The sequence below is a fragment of the Oncorhynchus masou genome, chromosome 24 (genome assembly GCF_036934945.1).
Source record: "Oncorhynchus masou masou isolate Uvic2021 chromosome 24, UVic_Omas_1.1, whole genome shotgun sequence".
Lineage (NCBI taxonomy): Eukaryota > Metazoa > Chordata > Actinopteri > Salmoniformes > Salmonidae > Oncorhynchus > Oncorhynchus masou.
In genome coordinates this window covers 99,779,425-99,803,589 of record NC_088235.1, presented here as the reverse complement: position 1 = coordinate 99,803,589, position 24,165 = coordinate 99,779,425, and the positions used below count along the sequence as shown (strand labels likewise).

At 44.5% G+C, this 24,165-nt stretch overlaps 1 protein-coding gene across 2 annotated transcripts in view; it reads left to right on the top strand.

Annotated features, from left to right (window-relative positions):
- LOC135513123 (zinc finger CCCH domain-containing protein 3-like) overlaps positions 1 to 24,165 on the top strand; it is a 112,407-nt gene that overhangs the window by 32,722 nt on the left and 55,520 nt on the right. The gene's annotated exons all lie outside the window — the stretch shown is intronic.

Below are 24,165 nucleotides of genomic sequence, written 5' to 3'. Positions count from 1 at the left end.
AGCCTTGCTATTGAGAGGCCGCCTTAGACAGACCTGGCTCTCGAGAAGACAGGCTATGTGCACACTGCCCACAAAAGGAGGTGGAAACTGAGCTGCACTTCCTAACCTCCTCCCCAATGTATGACCATATTAGAGATACATATTTCCCTCAGATTACACAGATCCACAAAGAATTCAAAAAAGAAATCAAATTTTGATAAACTCCCTTATCTATTGTGTGAAATACCAGTGTGCCATCACAGCAGCAAGATTTGTGACCCGTTGCCACAAAAGGGCAACCAGTGAAGAACAAACACCATTGTAAATACAACCCATATTTATGCTTATTTATTTTCCCTTGTGTACTTTAACTATTTGTACATTGTTACAACACTGCATGTCTTTATTTTTTTGAAACTTCTGTATGTGTAATGTTTACTGTTCATTTTTATTGTTTATTTCACTTTTGTATATTATCTACCTCACTTGCTTTGGCAATGTTAACACATGGTTCCCATGCCAATAAATTCCCTTGAATTGGATTGAGAGAGGGGGTGTGTGTGTGTGTGTGTGTGTGTGTGTGTGTGTGTGTGTGTGTGTGTGTGTGTGTGTGTGTGTGTGTGTGTGTGTGTGTGTGTGTGTGTGAGTGAAAGAGAGGGTGTGTGTGTGAGTGAAAGAGAGGGTGTGTGAGAGAGAGGGTGTGTGAGAGAGCGAGTGGAGAGAACACCTAAGACAAATGTCAAATGAAAAACATAAGCAGCAAAACAACCCAGAGCTATGATATGAATACTTTGAAACTCTGAAACAGTATAAACAAACACTTAAACACAATAATTGAATTATACCAACAAGGCACTTGATGAAATTGAAAACACAATTGACCAAAATCAGTTCTGGGACATGTGGAACAATTTAGGATGACAAAGCCACAAGAATTAGCCATACAAGATGTAGGAATTTGGAAAACTCTTTGATCATCTATACAAAAACATCCCACAAAAAGACTTACAACAGAACCAATTAGAAATTAAAGAAAAATTGAACATCAGTCATTAAAAACAACCAAAATCCATTCGCTTACCCAATAACCCAACAAGAACGAAATGAAAAGCTCAAATCTATAAAATCAAAGAAGGCTTGTGGTCTAGATAACATCAGGAATGAAATGCCGAAAAACAGCACAACTGAGTTGCAAAATGCTGTGCTTAAATTGTTCAACATGGTTTTAACTTCTGGCTGCTTCCCTGATGTCTGGAACCAGGTGCTCATCTCCCCTATCCACAAAAGTGGAGACAAATCAGAACCCAATAATTACAGGGGAATTTGCGTAAACAACAAATTGGGAAAGGTTTTCTGTAGCATTTTGAATTCAAGAATTCAAACCTTTCATCAAGAAAAACATGTAATTAGTAAATGTCAATTTCTTTCTCCCAAACCACTGCTTTACTGACCATATATACATCTTGCACACACTCATTAATAAACACCACCGCACTACTGTCCACCTTACACACACTCATTAATAAACACCACCGCACTACTGTCCACCTTACACACACTCATTAATAAACACCACCGCACTACTGTCCGCCTTACACACACTCATTAATAAACACTGCTGTCCACCTTACACACACTCATTAATAAACACTACTGTCCACCTTACACACACTCATTAATAAACACTACTGTCCACCTTACACACACTCATTAATAAACACCACCCACTACTGTCCACCTTACACACACTCATTAATAAACACCACCGCACTACTGTCCACCTTACACACACTCATTAATAAACACCACCGCACTACTGTCCGCCTTACACACACTCATTAATAAACACTGCTGTCCACCTTACACACACTCATTAATAAACACTACTGTCCACCTTACACACACTCATTAATAAACACTACTGTCCACCTTACACACACTCATTAATAAACACCACCGCACTACTGTCCACCTTACACACACTCATTAATAAACACCACCGCACTACTGTCCACCTTACACACACTCATTAATAAACACTGCTGTCCACCTTACACACACTCATTAATAAACACTGCTGTCCACCTTACACACACTCATTAATAAACACTACTGTCCACCTTACACACTCATTAATAAACACTACTGTCCACCTTACACACTCATTAATAAACACTACTGTCCACCTTACACACACTCATTAATAAACACTACTGTCCACCTTACACACACTCATTAATAAACACTACTGTCCACCTTACACACACTCATTAATAAACACCACGCACTACTGTCCACCTTACACACACTCATTAATAAACACCACCGCACTACTGTCCACCTTACACACACTCATTAATAAACACTACTGTCCACCTTACACACACTCATTAATAAACACCACGCACTACTGTCCACCTTACACACACTCATTAATAAACACCACCGCACTACTGTCCACCTTACACACACTCATTAATAAACACTACTGTCCACCTTACACACACTCATTAATAAACACCACGCACTACTGTCCACCTTACACACACTCATTAATAAACACCACCGCACTACTGTCCACCTTACACACACTCATTAGTAAACACCACCGCACTACTGTCCACCTTACACACACTCATTAATAAACACTACTGTCCACCTTACACACACTCATTAACAAACACTACTGCCCACCTTACACACACTCATTAATAAACACTACTGTCCACCTTACACACTCATTAATGAACACTACTGTCCACCTTACACACTCATTAATAAACACTACTGTCCACCTTACACACTCATTAATAAACACTACTGTCCACCTTACACACTCATTAATAAACACTACTGTCCACCTTACACACACTCATTAATAAACACTACTGTCCACCTTACACACACTCATTAATAAACACTACTGTCCACCTTACACACACTCATTAATAAACACTACTGTCCACCTTACACACACTCATTAATAAACACCATGCACTACTGTCCACCTTACACACACTCATTAATAAACACTACTGTCCACCTTACACACACTCATTAATAAACACTACTGTCCACCTTACACACACTCATTAATAAACACTACTGTCCACCTTACACACACTCATTAATAAACACTACTGTCCACCTTACACACACTCATTAATAAACACGACTGTCCACCTTAACACACTCATTAATAAACACGTCCACCTTACACACACACTCATTAATAAACACGTCCACCAAAAAAAGAGGGCAAAATCTTTGCTTGCTTTATTGACTTTAAAAAACGTTTGATTCTATTTGGCACGATGGGCTATTCAACAAAATTATCCAAAGTGCGCTTGGTGGTAAGGTGTATGACTTTAATAAAATGTATGTACACAGAAAACAAGTGTGCAATAAAAATCAAAAACCAAAGAACAGAATTCTTTTCACAATGTTGAGGTGTGAGACAAGGCTGAGTCCAACTCTATTCAACATTTATATCAATGAATTAGCAGACATGTTGGACCATTCTGCAGCCACAGGACTCACACTATTTGACACAGAGGTGAAATACCTGCTATATGCTGATGACTTGGTACTTCTAATTTAGGCGGCAGCATAGCCTAGTGGTTAGAGCATTGGACTAGTAAGGTTGCAAGATCGAATCCCTGGGTTGACAAGGTACAAATCTGTCCTTCTGCCCCTGAACAAGGCAGTTCACCCACCGTTATTGACAATAAGAATTTCTTCTTAACAGACTTGCCTAGTTAAATAAAGGGAAAATAAATAAAAATCACCAACCAAAGGTCTTCAACAGAAAATTAATATTCTAGAGCAATATTGCCATAATTGTACCCTGGCAGTACATTTCCAAGAAACAAAAATCATGATTTCCCCCCCCCCCCCAAAAGAGAACTGATATCAGAAGCACAAATATAAATTCACCCTGAACAACACCATAATTGAACACACTAAAAATTAAACCTACCGTCTCACCATATCTGCATCGGGAAACTTTAATATGGCAGTGAATGCACTCAAAGAAAAAGCCCGCAATAAAAATGAAATTATTCAAAATCAACATCCCAATTAGAATTTGGACCAACATATTTGACAGTGTAATCCTACCAATAGCTCTTTACGGAAGTGAGGTTTGGGGGCCACTCAATAAACTGGACTTTAAAATGTGCGACAAACATTCAATTGAAGCCCTACATGCAAATTCTGTCTGAAAATTCTACAAGTCCAGAGAAATACCCCAACTAATGCATGTAGGTGAGAACTGGGCCACTTTCCAGTGATAATGAAAATACAGAAAATATCATAAATTCAAGTCCAAATTCAAGTCTTTTAATTTAAAGCACTTCAAACCAAAGAGCTGAGCCTAGAAACGAGCCCTCTCAGTCAGCTGGTGTTCGACCTCACCAACCAAGCTGACACCAGCACTGCTTCAAAAGAAAGAATTCCAATAAGCAAAATCATGAACCAATCAAAAGACTCATACTTACAACACTGGAAAAACGAAACAAAATCCCAAAGCCGACTAAATTGCTATCTGACCCTAAACAGAGAATATGAATTGGCTGATTATCTCTACTCTGTCAGAGATACGAAGCAGAGACAGATCCTTACCAAGTACAGGCTGAGTGACCACCAATTGGCAATAGAAACCGGCAGACATAAAAAGACATGGCTACCCAAAGAGGAGTATGTGGTCACTGCATGACAGGGGAGGTAGAGACAGAGATGCACTTTCTCCTTTACTGTGATAAATATTCATCACAAAGAGATTCATTATTCACAGAAATTACTACATTTATTCCCAATTTTAACTTATTAAAGCCAGAGGAAAAACTAAAAATACTCATGGGCAAAGGAGCAATGGCTCCTCTTACAGCCAAATGTGTATTTGCCTGCCATAGTCTGAGGCACACTGGATAATAACATATGCATAGTAAACAGTAACTTACTTATTATTACTATTATTGTTATTACTATTATTATTGTTTATCATTCCAAATAGTAGTGGTATGGATGGTAATGGTAATGATAGCAGTTTAATGATGATAGTAGTTGTATGGGTGGTAATGGGAATGATAGCAGTTTAATAATGATAGTAGTGGTATGGATGGTAATGGGAATGATAGCAGTTTAATAATGATAGTAGTGGTATGGATGGTAATGGGAATTATAGTACTTTAATGATGATGATAGTAATTGTAGTGGTGTGTGTGGTGAGAGAGAGAGTTGGGAGTTGTGAGAGAGAGTGGGGAGTTGTGAGAGAGAGTGGGGAGTTGTGAGAGAGAGAGTGGGGAGTTGTGAGAGAGAGAGTGGGGAGTTGTGAGAGAGAGAGTGGGGAGTTGTGAGAGAGAGAGTGGGGAGTTGTGAGAGAGAGAGTGGGGAGTTGTGAGAGAGAGTGGGGAGTTGTGAGAGAGAGTGGGGAGTTGTGAGAGAGAGTGGGGAGTTGTGAGAGAGAGAGTGGGGAGTTGTGAGAGAGAGAGTGGGGAGTTGTGAGAGAGAGAGTGGGGAGTTGTGAGAGAGAGAGAGTGGGGAGTTGTGTGAGAGAGAGAGTGGGGAGTTGTGTGAGAGAGAGAGTGGGGAGTTGTGTGAGAGAGAGAGTGGGGAGTTGTGTGAGAGAGAGAGTGGGGAGTTGTGTGAGAGAGAGAGTGGGGAGTTGTGTGAGAGAGAGAGTGGGGAGTTGTGAGAGAGAGAGAGTGGGGAGTTGTGAGAGAGAGAGAGTGGGGAGTTGTGAGAGAGAGAGTGGGGAGTTGTGAGAGAGAGAGTGGGGAGTTGTGAGAGAGAGAGAGTGGGGAGTTGTGAGAGAGAGAGTGGGGAGTTGTGAGAGAGAGAGAGTGGGGAGTTGTGTGAGAGAGAGAGAGGGAGTGGAGAGGGAGAGGAGAGAGGGAGTGGAGAGGAGAGAGGGAGTGGAGAGGTTAGCAGTTTAATGATGATGATGATAGTACTGGTATGGGTGGTAATGGGAATGATAGCAGTTTAATGATGACGATAGTTGTGGTATGGGTTGTAATGGTAATGATAGCAGTTTAATGATGATGATCGTAGTGGTATGGGTGGTAATGGGAATGATAGCAGTTTAATGATGATGATAGTAGTGGTATGGGTGGTAATGGTAATGATAGCAGTTTAATGATTATGATAGTAGTTGTAATGATATGGGTGGTAATGATAGCAGTTTAATGATGATGATAGTAGTTGTAGTGGTATGGGTGGTAATGGGAATGATATAGCAGTCTAATGATGATGATAGTAGTGGTATTGGTGGTATTGGGAATGATAGCAGTTTAATGATGATGATTTTAGTTGTAGTGGTATGGGTGGTAATGGGAATGATAGCAGTTTAATGATGAGGTGTGCGAGAGAGTGGGGAGGTGTGCGAGAGATTGGGGAGGTGTGCGAGAGAGTGGGGAGGTGTGTGAGAGAGTGGGGAGGTGAGAGGGAGAGACTGTGGTGAGGGAGAGAGGTGAGGGGGAGAAGTGAGGGAGAGAGAGACTGGGGAGAGGTGTGAGGGAGAGAGTGGGGATAGGTGTGTGGGAGAGAGGGGAGGGAGGTGTGAGAGAGAGTGGGGAGGTGTGTGTGTGAGAGAGAGAGAGAGTGGGGTGGTGTGAGAGAGAGAGTGAGGAGAGGAGAGGGTGGGGAGAGAGAGAGGGTTGAGATAGGAGAGGGTGGGGAGAGTGTGTGTGAGAGAGAGAGAGAGTGTGTGGAAAGGTGAGAGAGTGTGGGGAGAGCAGAGAGAGAGTGTGGGGAGAGCAGAGAGAGTGTGGGGAGAGGAGAAAGAGAGTGAGGAGAGAGAGAGTGGAGAGAGTGGGTAGAGGAGAGAGAGAGTGGGGAGAGTAGAGGGAGAGAGAGAGGTGTGAGAGAGGGAGAGGTGAATGTGAGAGGTGTACAGTGGGGCAAAAAAGTATTTCGTCAGCCACCAATTGTGCAAGTTCTCCCACTTAAAAAGATGAGAGAGGCCTGTAATTTTCATCATAGGTACACTTCAACTATGACAGACAAAATGAGAGAAAACCCCCCCAGAAAATCACATTGTAAGATGTTTAATTAATTAATTTGCAAATGATGGTGGAAAATAAGTTTTTGGTCAATACCAAAAGTATATCTCAATACATTGTTATATACCCTTTGTTGGCAATGACAGAGGTCAAATGTTTTCTGTAAGTCTTCACACGGGTTTCACACACTGTTGCTGGTATTTTGGCCCATTCCTCCATGCAGATCTCCTCTAGAGCAGTGATGTTTTGGGGCTGTTGCTATGCAACACGGACTTTCAACTCCCTCCAAAGATTTTCTATGGGTTGAGATCTGTAGACTGGCTCGGCCACTCCAGGACCTTGAAATGCTTCTTACGAAGCCACTCCTTCGTTGCCCGGGCGGTGTGTTTGGGATCATTGTCATGCTGAAAGACCCAGCCACGTTTCATCTTCAATGCCCTTGCTGATGGAAGGAGGTTTTCACTCAACATCTCACGATACATGGCCCCATTCATTCTTTCCTTTACACGAATCAGTCGTCCTGTTCCCTTTGCAGAAAAACAGCCCCAAAGCATGATGTTTCCACCCCCATGCTTCACAGTAGGTATAGTGTTCTTTGGATGCAACTCAGCATTCTTTGTCCTCCAAACACGACGAGTTGAGTTTTTACCAAATGCTCTCGAGCAAACTTCAGACGGGCCTGGACATGTAGTGGCTTAAGCAGGGAGACACGTCTGGCACTGCAGGATTTGAGTCCCTGGCGGCGTAGTGTGTTACTGATGGTAGGCTTTGTTACTTTGGTCCCAGCTCTCTGCAGGTCATACACTAGGTCCCCCCGTGTGGTTCTGGGATTTTTGCTCACCGTTCTTGTGATCATTTTGACCCCACGGGGTGAGATCTTGCGTGGAGCCCCAGATCGAGGGAGAATATCAGTGGTCTTGTATGTCTTCCATTTCCTAATAATTGATCCCACTGTTGATTTCTTCAAACCAAGCTGCTTACCTATTGCAGATTCAGTCTTCCCAGTCTGGTGCAGATCTACAATTTTGTTTCTGGTGTCCTTTGACAGCTCTTTGGTCTTGGCCATAGTGGAGTTTGGAGTGTGACTGTTTGAGGTTGTGGACAGGTGTCTTTTATACTGATAACAAGTTCAAACAGGTGCCATTAATACAGGTAACGTGTGGAGGACAAAGGAGCCTCTTAAAGAAGTTGTTACAGGTCTGTGAGAGCCAGAAATCTTGCTTGTTTGTAGGTGACCAAATACTTATTTTCCACCATAATTTACAAATAAATTAATGAAAAATCCTACAATGTGATTTTCTGAATTTTTTTCCTCATTTTGTCTGTCATGGTTGAAGTGTACCTATGGTGAAAATTACAGGCCTCTCTTGTATTTTTAAGTGGTAGAACTTGCACAATTGGTGGCTGACTAAATACGTTTTTGCCCCACTGTATGTGAGAGAGAGTGGGGAAAGATGAGAGAGGTGTCTGAGAGAGAGAGTGGGGGTGAGAAGAAGCGACCAGGTGGGGTGAGGAGAGCGACAGAGTACAGTATTGATTTGGGGCAGTTCATTCTGTTCTGTCTCTGCTGAGTTGCTCTGGGGGAAATAGCTAGTTTGTCTCCTGTCACTGTGGCTTCACACTTAAAGAGAAACAAAGGGAGGTGTGACAAAGCCACTTGTCTCCATAGACGAGAGCATCAACATCACAGGGACCTGGGAAGTCACTGGGGAGATAGATGGAGAGGAGTGGCTGTGTAGTTGTGGAGAAGCTTGTATTGATCATTGGTCGTTTACTGTCCCTCGTTCCCTGGTGAATTGCACTGTGGGAAGTGGTTCATTTGTCTCCTGTCCAGGGGGCTTATACACAGTGTGTGTGTGTTTAGGTACACGTTTATGTGCGTATGTGTGTGTGTGGTCATTTGTCTCCTGTCCTGGGTCAGCCTCGGCTGTTAAATGCCTCGCTCTATCTCTGTGGTGACACTGATGTCATTGATCCCTCTGTCCAATGACAGTAATGCTGAACTGATTGGACTGTAGGCCTCATTGACATGATATATAGATTCTTTACTAAAGAAATTGTATAGGAAGAACAGAGCAGCTATGAAAGAATGATGAAGCACTGTACTGTTTGATCTAGGATGCCAACCTGAACAAAGGTGTTATGGCTGGAGGACAGGCGTGGGTAGGGTGTGAATCCATGACGCCTATTATGGAGGAGCTTTGGATTTGACGTTACTATGCTCCTTATAGGAGCCAAAGGCTTAAGTCAAGTCCAGTTTAGATTTGATAGGTGTGTTATGTTCACAGTACCCTGTAGACCAGTAGACCAGTCCTGGGAATGTTCACAGTACCCCGTAGACCAGTCCTGGGAATGTTTAGTTTAGTTTTAGTTAACATGACTGCAAATTCTAGGTGACGCTTATGCACGAAACCGATATGGAGACTAGACACTATACTAGCATGTAAAAGGGTGACATACACACACACTCTGTGAGGGCAGGCCAGTGTGTGTGTCAGTAGTGTTATCCAAGCTGTGGTTATGTAAGTAGCTAGGGGCCTCTGGGAGCTGTATTACATGGCCAGTTTGGCCCCTGACTGACTAGCTGTTTACAAGACAACCTCAGCCTCCTACTGAGAAACACCTGTTTGTGAATTTGACAGTCACAAGACTGGGACTTCAAATAGGCCTATGGAATGTCAAGGGAACTGTAGCCTGTTCAGATGGGTTAAATGGAAAGTGAAATCTGGACACTGACTGTAGGTCTATAACCTCTCACATAGCCTTGCTATTAACTCCTGCAGAATTAAACATTTCTTGCAGTGAAATTATACAGCAAATGTAGGCAATTTATTTAACGGAGAAATATGATTTCTTTCTTTCATCATCTTGAGAGAATGTGAATGTACAGTTAGATACGTCTGTAGAGGTGCTATCTTTATCAGCATCATAAAAGCTGATAGTATTTAAACCACATAAAATATGCATCCAAGACAAACTGAAATCTTATCAGGAACATGTTGGGTTGTTTTCACAGCTTTCTATTTCCTTAGAACCAGTCAAACTGATGTCATTTGGACATTTTGCACAGGAAATGTTACCCGTTTGGACACTCATCAGGGGCCACTAAGATGCTTATGGATGCTAGTTTGTGTATTTGATATTGGCCCAGCTGCATGGATATGTGGGAGCCTCAAATTGAATTTTGTATAAATTAAATTTGTGTCCATGCATGTGTGTGATTGTGTGTTTGCATAATTTGTGCTTGTGTGTTTGTCTCTAGATCAAAGGCCATGTTAATGTACTCTTTTCTCTCCTGCCTCAAAAATAAGTTCTTGTGACTGGTCTATTTTAGAGATGGTTGCACCCCTCTACGATCCTCACCCTCCCTCCTCCGGCTAGACTTTCAGGACATTCTTGGCTTAACGAGTTTGTACATATTAATGACCAACTTGCAGTGCTGCCTCTCCGGTTACCATAACGACAGGGGCCCTCTGCCCAGTTCTCACACACACACTCATACATTCTCTCTCTCTCTCTCTCTCTCTCTCTCTCTCTCTCTCTCTCTCTCTCTCTCTCTCTCTCTACCCCCTTCTCTCTCTCTCTCTACCCCCTTCTCTCTCTCTCTCTACCCCCTTCTCTCTCTCTCTCTACCCCCTTCTCTCTCTCTCCACCCCCTTCTCTCTCTCTCTCTCTCTCTCTCTCTCCACCCCCTACTCTCTCTCTCTCTCTCTACCCCCTTCTCTCTCTCTCTCTACCCCCTTCTCTCTCTCTCTCTCCACCCCCTACTCTCTCTCTCTCTCTCTCTCTCTCTCTCCTACCCCCTTCTCTCTCTCTCTCTCTCACCCCCTACTCTCTCTCTCTCTCTCTCTACCCCCTACTCTCTCTCTCTCTCTCTCTCTCTCTCTCTCTCTCTCTCTCTCTACCCCCTACTCTCTCTCTCTACCCCCTTCTCTCCCCTCTCTCTCTCTCTCTCTCTCTCTCTCTCTACCCCCTTCTCTCTCTCTCTCTACCCCCTTCTCTCTCTCTCTCTCTACCCCCTTCTCTCTCTCTCTCTCTACCCCCTTCTCTCTCTCTCTCTCTACCCCCTTCTCTCTCTCTCTCTCTCTCTACCCCCCTACTCTCTCTCTCTCTCTCTCTCTCTCTCTCTACCCCTTCTCTCTCTACCCCTTCTCTCTCTCTACCCCCTTCTCTCTCTCTACCCCCTTCTCTCTCTCTACCCCCTTCTCTCTCTCTCTCTACCCCTTCTATCTCTCTCTCTCTACCCCTTTCTCTCTCTCTCTCTACCCCCTTCTCTCTCTCTCTCTCTACCCCTACTCTCTCTCTCTCTACCCCCTACTCTCTCTCTCTACCCCCTTCTCTCTCTACCCCCTTCTCTCTCTCTCTCTACCCCCTTCTCTCTCTCTCTACCCCCTTCTCTCTCTCTCTCTCTCCACCCCCTACTCTCTCTCTCTCTCTCTCTCTCTCTCTCTCTCTCTCTCTCTATCTACCCCCTTCTCTCTCTCTCTCTCTCTCTCTACCCCCTTCTCTCTCTCTGTCTCTCTCTCTGTCTCTCTCTCTCTCTCTCTCTCTCTCTCTCTCTCTCTCTCTCTCTCTCTCTCTCTCTCTCTCAGTTATAAACCTGTCAGTCATTTTTCAGAAGTAGGCTGGTCTTACCTGAATTGTACCATTGCAGGGCATGTACACGTGTTACTAGACTTAGGTATACCAGAAGTCCTTATAAGAATAGTAAACCAACTCAAATTCAGAGAAGTGAGGACATTTTGACAGTCCTCACTTGTAAAAAGGCTATTTTAGGGTTATGGTTGGTGGTTAGGAAAAATAGGATTTTGAATGGGAATAAATTCTTGGTCCCCAAAAAGTCCCTACAAGTATAGTAAGACATAGATGTGTGTGTGGCCTCACCCTATAGCCCTGAATTGACTGAGCTTATCTTGGTGTACAGTATTTTATCGTTGTACAGTCATTTCTGTGACTTTGGAAGACCTTTTCCATCATGTGTGTATGTGCACCCGTGTGCCAGCGGTTGAGCAGTGGTGCCCGTGCGACCAGAGCAGATGCCCGCTCCTTCCAGGGCTGCTCAGATTAGAAGGTTTGGTGCCAGTCCAGCCCTGCCCAGAGGGACCAATTAGAACACAGCAGCTGCATACACACACACTGCCGGGGAGAGAAGGCAGAGAGGAAAGGAAGGGGGAGAGAGAGGGAAGAGGAGGGATAGAAGGTTAGAGACTAACTTGGAGAAAGGGAGATAGAAATGTAGTGTTAGGAGAAGAAGGGGGCGGGTTGATGGGATGATGGAGGGAGTGAAGAAATAGATGAATGAATAGAGAGCTGGAGATGAGTGACTGACTGAAAGAGAAAAAGGTGTAAAGTGTGTGGAGAGAAGGGGGGATGAGTGTTAATTGGAGGCTTGCGTCTTTGGAGCACCTGCTTGACTTCAAAAGGGCTGGGAAGGAGAGAGTGGCAGCCCCCTCTCCCCTCTGCCCTCACCAAATTAGCACCCTGATTGACTGGGCTAGAGAGGCCTCCTATCTCCTTCCTAAACTCCCTGACCACGCACCCCTGACCTCTGCAAATGTAGCCCACTATGTGTAGCTTTGGTCCGTACTGCTACTACATTAACCTTTAGGCTAACCGCTAAAGTGAGTGGTCAGGCAGTAGTTCATTAGCCTACAGACATCTGGGCATCTGTCGGAAAGTCAGATGTTTTATTTAGTCATGTGCACAGGGTCCCAGATGTAGTTGCAGTGCACAGTGAAATTCTTAAGCTCTGAGCTCCAACAGTGCAGGTGTGAAAAACAATACAAAAAAAAAATATATATATATATACACACACACATGGTCACAGCTAGGGTCACGACCAGTGCCGGGGGTTATTCTCCTGGAGCAAAACGTTACACTATATAAACAAAGGTATGTTGACACCCCTTCAAATTAGTGGAATTGACTATTTCAGCCACACCCGTTGCTGACAGGTGTATAAAATCGAGCACACAGCCATGCAATCTCCATAGACAAACATTGGCAGAATAATTGCCTTACTGAAGAGCTCAGTGACTTTCAACATGGCACCGTCATAGGATGCCACCTTGACAAAAAGTCAGTGGAAACGTCTTGGAGCAACAACGGCTCAGCCGCGAAGTGGTAGACCACACAAGCACACAGAACGGGACCGCCGATTGCTGAAGCGTGTAAAAATCATCTGTCCTCGGTTGCAACACTCACTACAGAGTTCCAAACTGCCTCTGGACACAACGTCAGCACAATAACTGTTCGTTGGGAGCTTCATGAAATGGGTTTCTATTGCCGAGCAGCCACACACAAGCCTAAGATCACCATGTGCAATGCCAAGCGTCGGTTGGAGTGGTGTAAAGCTCGCCGCCTGGTTTGGATGCCAGGAGAATGCTACCTGCCCCAGTTCATAGTGTCAACTGTAAAGTTTGGTTATGGAGAAATAATGGTCTGGGGCTGTTTTTCTTAGTTCGGTCTAGGCCCCTTAGTTCCAGTTAAGGGAAGTCTTAACGCTACAGCATACAATGACATTCATGACAAGGATATTCATGACAATGCCCCCGTGCACAACACGTGGTCCATACAGAAATGGTTTGTCGGGATCGGTGCGTAACTAATTGACTACTGGCCTGTTCAGACCCCTGTCCTCAACCCCATCAAACACCTTTGGGATGAATTGGAACGCTGACTGCGAGCCAGGCCTAATAGCCCAACATCAGTGCTGACCTCACTAATGCTCTTGTGGCTGAATGGAGCAAGTTCCTGCAACAATGTTCCAACATCTAGTGTGCAAATATTTCCCAGAAGAGAGGAGGCTGTTATAGCAGCAAAGGGGGGACCAACTCCATATTAATGCCTGTGATTTTGGAATGACATGTTCGACGAGCAGGTGTCCATACACTCTTGGTCATGTGGTGTTTATCAGACAACAGTTTGTGAGAGGTGCGGAGGGTTTTGTACATAACTCATAGGCTGCTTGGTGTGTCTTCTGTACGTGTTTTCCCTCCTTGCCTGCCTAGGAGCCAGTTATGTTGGATAGCTCTCCTTCCTTGTCTTCTACTCCTTTGTGAGCCCTTGTCTTCTACTCCTTCGTGAGCCCTTGTCTTCTACTCCTTCGTGAGCCCTTGTCTTCTACTCCTTCGTGAGCCCTTGTCTTCTTCTCCTTCGTGAGCCCTTGTCTTCTACTCCTTCGTGAGCCCTTGTCTTCTTCTCCTTCGTGAGCCCTTGTCTTCTACTCCTTCGTGAGCCCTTGTCTTCTTCTCCTTCGTGAGCCCTTGTCTTCTTCTCCTTCGTGAGCCCTTGTCTTCTTCTCCTTCGTGAGCCCTTGTCTTCTTCTCCTTCGTGAGCCCTTGTCTTCTTCTCCTTCGTGAGCCCTTGTCTTCTTCTCCTTCGTGAGCCCTTGTCTTCTTCTCCTTCGTGAGCCCTTGTCTTCTTCTCCTTCGTGAGCCCTTGTCTTCTTCTCCTTCGTGAGCCCTTGTCTTCTACTCCTTCGTGAGCCCTTGTCTTCTACTCCTTCGTGAGCCCTTGTCTTCTACTCCTTCGTGAGCCCTTGTCTTCTACTCCTTCGTGAGCCCTTGTCTTCTACTCCTTCGTGAGCCCTTGTCTTCTTCTCCTTCGTGAGCCCTTGTCTTCTTCTCCTTCGTGAGCCCTTGTCTTCTACTCCTTCGTGAGCCCTTGTCTTCTACTCCTTCGTGAGCCCTTGTCTTCTACTCCTTCGTGAGCCCTTGTCTTCTACTCCTTCGTGAGCCCTTGTCTTCTACTCCTTCGTGAGCCCTTGTCTTCTACTCCTTCGTGAGCCCTTGTCTTCTTCTCCTTCGTGAGCCCTTGTCTTCTTCTCCTTCGTGAGCCCTTGTCTTCTACGCCTTCGTGAGCCCTTGTCTTCTTCTCCTTCGTGAGCCCTTGTCTTCTACTCCTTCGTGAGCCCTTGTCTTCTTCTCCTTCGTGAGCCCTTGTCTTCTTCTCCTTCATGAGCCCTTGTCTGATAAGGTGATGGGAAAGAACCAGTCTCAACTAGGCATTTCACCTATCACTGACCGTGTTTTGACAGCATGGGGCTGTATTATAGACCGATCCTACAAAGAGAACACACACACATCTCAACTACCAGGTATCAAACTTAACATTTCAACACCTGGTAGCTCAAAGTGTGTGACACACACCAGCTGTGTTGTTGTCTCGACCATACAAGTGTGTTATTGTGTAATGGATAACTCATGAAAGGTGTATCCCTTATGAAAGAACAGCCTCTTCCCCTCTCCCTAACCCTCTCTCTCTCTAACTCCCCCCGGGTCCAGCACTACACAGTTGATTCAAATAACCAACTCATCTTCAAGCTTTGATTATTTGAATCAGCTGTGTAGTGCTTGGCCAAAAATCTAAACGTACCGTAGCTAACTTGAAGGGGGGTAAAGTGTTACCCAAACCCTCTTGGGGGGAGAGTGTCAGTTTGGCAGTGGAAGAATTCCCACTCCATGGGTCAGGGTTTAGAAGTCGGGGGTGTGAGTTACAGATGATGGCTTCACCGCGATGACTGACAACCCCCCTCCCCAACCTCTCACCAGGGTCTCCCTATCATGAACTCCTCCTTCTTCCCTCTCTCCTTCTATCTGTCATCTCTTCTTCTCATACACCCTCTTATGACACTTCATCTAATCTTTCCTCAATATCGCTTTTATTGTGAGCTTCAACTTGAACTGAATGTAACACGTAATACTGTAGCATGCCCAAACAGGAAGCACTGTGGACCAGCAACTCTGTCCATCGTCACTTCTGAATCACACAGTCTCTCAAGACAGCTATGTTTTTCTCCTTAGGAACATATTCAAGGTCACACACACACACACACACACACACACACACACACACACACACACACACACACACACACACACACACACACACACACACACACACACACACACACACACACACAGACCATCTAACCCCTGACAGCAGGTCTGGGGCGAGAGGCTGTGTCTCCTTCCTGTAGCATGTGTCCACTGCACCTGTCAATCTACACAGAGGGCAGAGTTCACTTTTCTCCTTCTCTTCTCTCTCTCTGTCTTTATTTTCCTCCTTGTCTTTGTCCCCTCATTCTCACTCCTGCTCTCTCTCCCACCACCCTTCTCTTTCTCGTTCCCTCTTCAACCTGAGACTTGTACACACTCACACGTACTCTCCCTGAAACACACACATTTAAACATACACTAATATGTCAATAGAGTATTTGTGAAAATACGGCCTCAAGTCATATGCAGACACCACTACCCTCTCTCTCATACACAGACATGGGCGCACAGACATGGGCGCACAGACATGGGCGCACAGACATGGGCGCACAGACATGGGCGCACAGACATGGGCACACAGACATGGGCGCACAGACATGGGCACACAGACATGGGCACACAGACATGGGCACATGGGCATGCCAGTTAGTGCATGGAACAGGGTGGGGCAGTGGAGTACTACTAATATAGGAGAGATCTGCTCTTACATATATAAGGTAAGTATCTATAAGTAAAGGGAGTGCCTGCCTGAGCTTAGCATTGGGTGTTTAAGTATAGCCTAGTAACTTGAGCTTCAAAATGGTGGCTAACCACTTGACATTTGGTATGCATTTAAATACGATATCCTTACATATGCAATTAAAGTGCAGCATTAGCTTAGCATGGGCCATGTTAAGTCAGTCAGATGTTAGCGTTGGGCATGTCTATCAGATTCCCACTGGGAATCAGAGGATGAGCCCCGGGGAATTTGACTGGAGACTGATGGGGTGTGTGTATGGGGGGGGGGGATAGAAGCTCCGGTATCAGACTGACTGTCAATAACAAGATTAATGGTCTACCGGGTGGTTCTGGTTGGGGGGAACAGGGAGTGCTGTTAGCTGGAATTAGCCGTCAGGTAAGGAGAAGTGTAGCTTGGCAGACTCTCAGTGGCTTTAGGAAGGGACTAGATGGGGAGAGGTGGGGGGTCACAGCACAGGCAGGGGGAGCGGAGGGATGGATAGCAGCCTGACTAGACTCTCCACACCGTGTGGTGCAGTGCCATGATGACATGAGTTGATAATCCCTAAGAGAGTGGAGTGGTGCTGTGTGATCCAGCGTCATGCCACTCTGAGGAAGATCGGATGAAGAGAGAGCAGGAGGTGGAGGTCTGGAGTGGCAGGCAGTGGCAGATCTAGTCTACTTTCAGCCCCTGTCCCATCATAGAAGACTTATTAACAGTCTTGTCGTCTTCAGTTGCAGTCAATTAGATGTTGTATGTTATAGGAGTTGATCTGTTTCTGGGGCTGTTACTACATGATAGGAAAGCATTGAAATCATTCATTCATGCCTGCTGCTAAATCACAGCCGAAGAGAGAGTGATCCAAACCATGTAGAACTCTGTAGTTCTGTTTAGAGAGAGTGTAGAAGGTTGAGAGTGTGAGGTAAGTAACAGCAGTCAGGAGTAGAGGGTGTGAGGTGGGCCGGCTGGCTGAGTGCTGTGCAGAGAGAATAGAGTAGATCATCTGTGGTTTCACAGCATAGAGTGGTGTGTCATCTTGGGATGGATGGGTTCGATGTGTGTGTGTGTTGTCAGCGTGGGATAAATGGTGTGCTCTGATTGTAAACCCCAGCAGGTTGTGTTGGTTGAGTGGGCCTGGGAGCAATAGGGTCTCAATCTTATTCTGCTAGACCATCACACACACACACACACACACACACACACAACCAGGGGGTCTCAATCTTCCCCTAATAGACCTGACAGCGAGGTGGTGAGCGAGCACTCCCATTCTACCCCACGCACGTGTGTTGCTGTAAACGGGTAGTTATTAAATAACAGCTAAACACATTGTGTGTTTGTGACTAGGTGGGGTGTGTTCGGGCTGTTTGGGACTAGGTGGGGTGTGTTTGGGACTAGGTGGGGTGTGTTTGGGACTAGGTGGGGTGTGTTTGGGACTAGGTGGGGTGTGTTTGGGACTAGGTGGGGTGTGTTTGGGACTAGGTGGGGTGTGTTTGGGACTAGGTGGGGTGTGTTTGGGACTAGGTGGGGTGTGTTCGGGCTGTATGGGACTAGGTGGGGTGCGTTTGGGACTAGGTGGGGTGCGTTTGGGGCTAGGTGGGGTGCGTTTGGGGCTTGGTGGGGTGCGTTTGGGGCTAGGTGGGGTGCGTTTGGGGCTAGGTGGGGTGTGTTTGGGACTAGGTGGGGTGCGTTTGGGACTAGGTGGGGTGTGTTTGGAATAGGAGGGAGGGCTAAATGTACACACCACACACACAGGCGGGGAGTCGGTAAGAGGGATGGGGTGTGAGCCACAGCACGGCAGCAGTCTGTGACAAGCCCTATCTGTCATCTGCCAGGAGGCCCAAATAGCTCTGACTGTAATACAGATGACTGCTGGGAGAAGGAACTACAAGGCCATGCAACTAATCCTGCACAACCAAACCACCTCACACACACGCACAGCCTTACCTCATTCATACATACACAATTGTTTTATTTTGTTTTTATTTATTTCACTTTTATTTAACCAGGTAGGCCAGTTGAGAACAAGTTCTCATTTACAACTGTGACCTGGCCAACATAAAGCAAAGCAGTGCAAAAACAACACAGAGTTACACATAAACAAATGTACAGTCAATAATACAATAGAAAATAAAAATTTGTGCGTGGTAGGGCTGAGCCCATTTAGTCGACTGGTCCATATGCTGTTGGTCGACCGAGTAACAAATATAAAAATTATAGGCACACGAGACACCTCTGATTCACACCTGTCTCAGTGGACTAGTCCATTGCAAAGGCCGCGGGGATGGCACACCAGTAGCACATTTACCCTTAATTACCATCATTTCTAATCTACAATGTCTGTTTGGTTATGGTAACTTATGTTAATGCATTCAATATTTATTATTATTACAGTCTTACCGTTGTCATTGTCAGAGTGGACATGTTTTTTGCGGTGTGCACAACATAGGCTACACTTGTGAGAAAAGTTTTGGTAAGGATGCACACCTGATTACGCATACTGTAGAAGTAGGTCTGGGCTACCTGGCCTGCACATAATGGAGGCCTAGAAATGTGCCCATTTGTGGATCTGATAGTGTTTCTGTGTCTTATCTCCCCACCACTGTGGAGATTCTCAGTTATTTATTTTTCTTCACCTCAATCGGCAAGTAAACAAAGTCTGTTTTTACATCCATTGACAATGACAATATTTCCTCAATGTAGTTCTCTCCCTTTCGATAACCACTCGGCATGTAAAAAATAAAATAAAGGTCATACCCTGATCCGGTGTAACCTGATCATGTAGGCCTGATCTTGTAGGCCTGATCTTGTAGGCCTGATCTTGTAGGCCTGATCTTGTAGGCCTGATCATGTAGGCCTATTGTAGGAGTCTTTTTTAATTATATAAATTTGCCAATATTTCTAAAAACCTGTTTTTGATTTGTCATTATGGTGTATTGTGTGTAGATTGTTGAGAATTATTTTTTTTTAATTCATTTTTAAAATAAGGCTGTAACTTAATAAAACGTGAAAGTCAAGGTGTCTGATTACTTTCTGAATGTACTGTATAGACACACCCTATGTTTTAATATAATCAACTATATTTAGGCTACTTTGTCTGATGCTTTAAGCACTGCAATTAAAAATGAAGACACGCAAATTACTAAAAAGAGGGAGCCAGAGATCAATGTAGCCTAACCAGAAGAAAAACACCTGTTCCCGATCCGACCCTCATACTCGTGCTGCTGCTGGCCTTCACAGATTCTGTGTTTGTGTTCATTTAGCGTGCCAAGTTATGATTATCAGACACACATTTTTGTGGAACAGTTTTTCATTTAATTTATAATAGTCTTCATATCTCAAAATACATTTCATGGTGTTAATCAAAATTAAATCTAAATCAAAATGATACAAATCTAAAATTAACTTCTATTGCCATTGCCAATATCTAAAAGTATCCTACATAAAGACAATAAATAAAAACATTGCAGCCTGCAGGTAGCAAATATCCTGATTTTAAAAATAAATATCCTATAAATCACATTGGCAATGCATGGACTGTCTGCAAGGAACTTGAAACATTGTATCAACTATTACCTTGCGCCAGTGAGCTCTGGAAAGACCGACAGCTGTAGGCTATTTGTGCAAGGGATAAGAAGTAATCATGTAGGCCTATTTTAGGAGGTTTACACCAGATCACGGTATGGCATTTATTTATTGTTTTCATGCTGATTGATGGCTGTAATCGCTGCCAAAGGTGCTTCAACATAGTAGAGTAAAGGGTCTGAATACTTATGTAAATGTGATATTACCTTTTTTATATATATATATATATATACACGTTTACATAAGTATTCAGACCCTTTATTCTACTTTGTTGATGCACCTTTGGCAGCGATTACAGACTTCACTCTTCTTAGGTATGATGCTACAAGCTTGGCACACCTGTATTTGGTGAGTTTTGCCCATTCCTCTCTGCAGATCCTATCAAGCTCTGTCGGGTTGGATGGGGAGCGTCGCTGCACAGCTATTTTCAGGTCTATCCAGAGATGTTAGATTGTGTTCAAGTCCGGGCTCTGGCTGGGCCACTCAAGGACATTTAGAGACTTGTCCCGAAGCCACTGCTGCGTTGTCTTAGCTGTGTGCTTAGAGTCGTTGTCCTGTTGGAAGGTGAACCATCGTCCCATCTGAGGTCCGCTCTGGAGCAGGTTTCTCTGTACTTTGCTCTTTTCATCTTTGCCGCGATCCTGATGAGTCTCCCAACCCCTGCTGCTGAAAAGCTCACCACAGCATGATGCTGCCACATCATGCTTCACCAAAGGGGTGGTGCCAGGTTTCCTCCAGACGTGACTCTTGGCATTCAGGCCAAAGAGCTAATCTTGGTTTCATCAGACCAGAGAATCTTGTTTCTCAAATCAAAATCAAATCAAACTTTATTTGTCATGCACCAAACACAACAAATATAGACCTTACCGTGAAATGCTTACTTACAAGCCCTTAACCAACAATGCAGTTCAAGAAGAGTTAAGAAAATATTTACCAAATAAACTAAAGAAAAAATGAATAAAAAGTAACACAATATCAGAACAATAATGATGCTATAAACAAGGGTTACCGATACCGAGTCAGTGTGGGCGGGGTTACAGGTTAGAGGTCATTTGTGCATGTAGGTAGGGGTGAAGTGGCTATGCATAGATGATAAACAGTGAGTAGCAGCAGTATACAAAACAAATGGATGTGTGGGGTCAGTGTAATAGTCCGGTGGCCAGTTAATTAATTGTTCAGCAGTCATGGTTTGGGGATAGATGCTGTTACGGGGCCTTTTGGTCCTAGACTTGCCACTTGCCACTGTAGTCAATGAACAGCATTCTCACATAGGTGTTCCTTTTGTCCAGGTAGGAAAGGACGGTGTGGAGTGCGATTGCGTCATCTGTTGGGGCGGTGTGCAAATTGGAGTGGGTCTAGGGTATCCGGGAGGATGCTGTTGATGCGAGCCATGACTAGCCTTTCAAAGCACTTTATGGCTACCTACGTGAGTGCTACAGGGCGGTAATCATTTAGGCAGGTTACCTTCGCTATCTTGGGCACAGGGACTAAGGTGGTCTGTTTGAAACATGTAGCTCCTAAAGACTCCGTCAGGGAGAGGTTGAAGATGTCAGTGAAGACACTTGCCAGTTGGTCCGCACATGCTTTCAGTGCACGTCCTGGTAATCCATCTGGCCCCGTGGCTTTGTGAATGTTGACCTGTTTAAAGGTCATGCTCACATCGGCTACTGAGAGCATAACACAGTCATCTAGAACAGCTGATGCTGTAGTGCATGCTTCAGTGTTGCTTGCCCCGAAGCGAGCATAAAAGGCATTTAGCTCATCTGGTAGGCTCGCGTCACTGGGCAGCTCGCGTCTGGTTTTTCCTTTGTAGTCCGTAGTAGTTTTCATGCCCTGCTGCATCTGACTTGCGTCAGAGCCGGTGTGGTAGGATTCAATCTTAATCCTGTATTGATGCTTTGCTTGTTTGATGGTTCAAAGGGCAGAGTGGGATTTCTTATAGGCATCTGGATTAGTGTCCCGCCCCTTGAAAGCAGCAGCTTTAGCCTTTAGCTCAATGCGGATGTTGCCTGTAATCCATGGCTTCTGGTTGGGATATGTACGTACGGTCACTGTGGGGACAACGTCGTCGATGCACTTATTGATGAAGCCGATGACTGAGGTGGTATACTCCTCAATGCCATTGGATGAATCCTGGAACATATTCCAGTCTCGTGGTCTGAGTTCTTCGGGGGCCTTTTGGCAAACTCCAAGTGGGCTGTCATGTGCCATTTACTGAGGAGTGCCTTTTGTCTGGCCATGAGGCCTGATTGGTGTAGTGCTGCAGGAAAGGTTGTCCTTCTGGAAGGTTCTCGCATCTCCACAGAGGAACTCTGGAGCTCTGTCAGAGTGACCATCGGGTTCTTGACCCAGGCCCTTCTGCCCCGAGTATTTCTGTTTTATTTGTAATAAAACCTGTTTTTGCTTTGTCATTATGGGGTATTGTGTGTAAATGTTTTTAAATCTATTTTAGAATAAGGCTGTAGCATAACAATGTGGAAAAAGTCAAGGGGTCTGAATAATATCCGAATGCACTGTATATGAAAAAATACACATTAATTAATATATAAATACACACAATTAATACTAATTAATTGGTCAAAAGAACAGGCCACTCTCGGTCGACCCAAGATTTTGTATTGTCGGGAACAGCCCTAGTGTGTGCAGGTCCTGTGCGAGTGTGCGCATACATGTAAGTGTGTGTGTTTGGGGCAGGCCTCAGCATGCTGTGTAGTGATTTGATCATAGGTAAATGTTTGTCTGAGATGAATTCTACAGTTGATCGAGAGCTATGTGCTGCCTGACAATGACACACTCCCTGTCAACCGGATTGAAGAAGAGAGAGGGAGGGTGTAGAAAGATATATTGTTTTGTCATTCCTCCAAGCTGCTGTTTGCTTCTTGGTCATGCTTTGTTATTAAATGCTAATTACCATGACAACAATCAAAGCAATTGGCAATTAAAGACATTTGATACAGATAATTTAAATTTAGTAGAGGAGGCACATTGTTGGGTGTCTCACTCTGTCCGTCCCTACTTTGCTCTCTCTCGCTCTTTCTCCTTCTTCAGTCATTAAGAATACACACTATTGTCACTGTCACAGTGAGAGATGTGTGGTAGAGGGAGCGCGAGAAAGGGGGAGCAGAGAGAGATTTTCTTTCTGTCACCCACACACTCTTTTTCTACTGCTGGTTCTCAGGGTTTGTCTTGAGTGAACAGAAGGTGATTTATGGGAGATTCTGCTGGAAGACTTTTTTTCACCGTGTTTATTTTCTTCAGTTATAGGATTCAGTTGTAAAATCATCACATGTGTATTTCAATTCTGAAATTGTCCCGAAGTTCTATTCATTCTTGAATCATCCCAAAGTTATTTTTAAATTAGAATCCACTGTCCCGACATTCTATTTCCGCTGGATTCATCCCAGTCCTCCGATCTTCAGAATCATCAGTCTTATTCATTCTTCCACAGTCATCAGACTCTACCTGAGTCTTCACAGTACACTGCCTGATCCTGAATGCTACATCCTAACTCCTGGCTCTGATAAATCCTCTAGTTTGGTAAATTGGCGTAAAGCAGCGGATTCAGATCCTCGCAGATGCAAATGCCATCCTTTACCCAGCACAGCATGTCAGCCAAGCTCAACCATCATAAAGCAATATGATGGATACACACCCAAATAAATAAATAACAAACAGTCCTATTCTTTTGGGGGGTTTTTCTCCTCTCCTATGATGGATCTACAAAATGATATAAGGAATGAAACTTAAAGAGAGAGAGAGGGGGGAGTTATGATTTATTAGGCTCATATATATTCCTCCTTTATTATTCTCTCCCGTCTTTACATGTGAAGCTCGTTAAAGAGCACACCTGCCTGCTACTGAGTTGTAGGACTTCTAGAAGGAGAGGTGGAGAAAAATCATCTAATCAGAAGTCTCACGGGGACAAAAATGTGTCTGTGTCTCTGTCGGTGTCTGTCATTTATGGATGCTGTTGTATCTGTCAACACTCTCAACACAGGCTTGCCAGCTAATACCTCAGTGGTGCATGGGCACATTGTACCTTTTTAAATTAGCGTGTGCATATGCTGTCCTGTATTGGTTTCTTGATCTGTCAATTCTTCTT